This window comes from Pseudorca crassidens, chromosome 18 (assembly GCF_039906515.1).
Source record: "Pseudorca crassidens isolate mPseCra1 chromosome 18, mPseCra1.hap1, whole genome shotgun sequence".
Lineage (NCBI taxonomy): Eukaryota > Metazoa > Chordata > Mammalia > Artiodactyla > Delphinidae > Pseudorca > Pseudorca crassidens.
Window position 1 is genome coordinate 24,434,474 of NC_090313.1, and position 2,402 is coordinate 24,436,875.

Below are 2,402 nucleotides of genomic sequence, written 5' to 3' on the forward strand. Positions count from 1 at the left end.
GACATCAAATGTGATAGGAAGACAAACCTGAGAGAAACATTTACAATACAATAGCATAACTTGCTAAATTCTTCATCAGCATTCTCTGAAAAAAACTTCTCAAAGTCTTTCTCCTCTTTATTTTAGCAATGGATTGTGGAAAATGTGTGATTTTCTCTTGACATGAAAATATTTCAAGGCACGGTGTCCTTGCCTGACTGGTTTAGTATTTTCTGCATAACTGATACAGGAACTCCTATACAACTCTCTTCCACCCTGTTGTAAAGGTCAGGAAAAAGCATCAAACTGGGAGGGTACTAGCTTATTGCCAGAGTAGTAATGTCTCAAGGCTTTCAAAGTATGTTGTCTTTTCCCTCGTTCTGTTTGTCTCCCTTTTCTTTTTACAGCTCACAGAATGTAGGGGTTTTGTTGTTGTTAACAGTTGTTCTTTGCAGGTTTTTTTTTTTCTTTCTCCAGATTAAAGTCCTATCTCTTCTTAGTTTGTTTCTCTATGTGGTATTTCACTTGCTCAGTTCCTGCCTGATTGCATCGATGTGCTCTTCTTGTAGCTTAGTTACTTCTTTTCTCATTTCTTCTAAAGTGTTTGGCTTCAGCCTGTCATAGTCCAGTCCTTCTGTCTGGACTCCGTTGGCACTGGAGGGTGCAGATTTTGGTCTGTAAATAACAGGTGACTTGCTGCCATTCATTGTATTTGTTCTTTCCCAAGGTTTTCTTGTTGGTTCAGGCGTACTTGTTGAAGAGGCCTTAGAAGTTACAGGCTCTGAGTCTTCATTTTCGTCTTCTTTTCGTTCTGTTCCTATTGTTGATCACTTTTCAGCAATTCTCTTCCTCCTGGCCAGCAGGGTGCTCATTTCTTCCATTAACCCACCACCCCTAATGGAAGGGGTCCTTTTCCACTACCTGTATTTTTTAGATGAGGCCAAATTCACACCAGTGATCTCTCTGCTTAGGAAACAGGAATCCTCCATCCGTGACACTTTCCTAAGTTTTGATCCAGAAATTGCAGCTGCAAGTCCAGTTAAAGGGTGACTGTCTTCAGACATGGATCCCCAAAAGATCGAGATGCAGGGAGGGGAGAAGCAGGAGGTGGTGGAGGAGGAGGGGGTACCTGATTAGGAAGAAGGTGGTAGAGGAGGCGGAGGCCCTGAGGATGGAAGTGGATGGGATGGGAGGAGTCCTGGGGAAGGAGGGAGTGTGGCTGATGCCTGGGCAGGACCTGGTGGGAGTGGAGGAGGGGGTGGAGGTGCCGGTGGTCCCAAGACAATGCAAGCCTGGCTCAGCAGCAGAGGAGACTCCCAGCACAGAGCTTAGAGGAGTCTCCACAGAGGTAGGGGCAGCAGCGTTTGACATTCTTCGCTCTTGCTCACATTCCAGCTGCTCCCTTTCTAGTTTCTCTTGCTGCTCTCGTTCTTGCCTTTCTCGGTCCAGTCTCTCCAGCCTCTCCGCTCTTGTCTCTCCCGCTCCAGGCAATCCTGAACTTCTCTTTCTTGTCTCTCTCTCTCCAGCTGCTCCTGTTCTAGTCACTCCCTCTCCAGCCCTCCCCTTTCTAACCTCTCCCCCTCCAATCTCTCCCTTTTCATTCTTTCGCCCTTTCCCGCTCCAGCTCCTTTTCTTTGCTGTGCTTGTAGTTGCCTTTGAATTTTTTTGTGTGGTACGCGGGCCTCTCACCGCTGTGGCCTCTCCCGCCGCGGAGCACAGGCGCCGGATGCGCAGGCTCAGCAGCCATGGCTCACGGGCGCAGCCGCTCCGCGGCACGTGGGATCTTCCCGGACCTGGGCACGAACCCGTGTCCCCTGCATCGGCAGGCGGACTCTCAACCACTGCGCCACCAGGGAAGCCCTATAGTGTATTTTTAATTTTAGTTATTGTAATCTTCAGCTCTTGTTTTATATATATATATATATATATATATATATATATATATATATATATATATATATATATATATAGTTTTGTCAAGTTCTCAGTGACTTCTTCAATTCTTCTCCTGAGTTTGGTAAGCAACTTTATTATTATTACCTGAACTCTTTACCAGGTAGATTTCTTATCGCCATTTAGTTCAGTTCTTTCTCTGAGGTTTTGTCTTTTTCTTTCTTTTGGAACATATTCCTTTGTCTCCTCATTTTGCTAATTCTCTGTGTTTATCTCTATGTATTAGGTAGATCAGATATATCTCCTGGTCTTGAAGGAGTGGTCCATTGTAGAAGGTTTCCTGTGAGGCCCAGAAGAGCAATCCCCTATGGTCACCAGAGCCAGGCACTTCATGAGTATTCCTTCTGTGGGCTATTTGAGTCCTCCTGTTGTGGTGGGGTCATGTTTGCTACTGGTGTACTGATTGGTGGGGCTGTTCCCTGGCCCAGCTGTTTGCAAGGCCTGGTCCTAACTGCTGCCCCAGTGAGGCT

General features: G+C 46.3%; 1 pseudogene; it reads right to left on the reverse strand.

Moving 5' to 3' along the window:
- Positions 1 to 488: 488 nt before the first annotated feature.
- On the reverse strand, positions 489 to 2,054 carry LOC137211483 (protein enabled homolog pseudogene; annotated as a pseudogene).
- Positions 2,055 to 2,402: the final 348 nt, after the last annotated feature.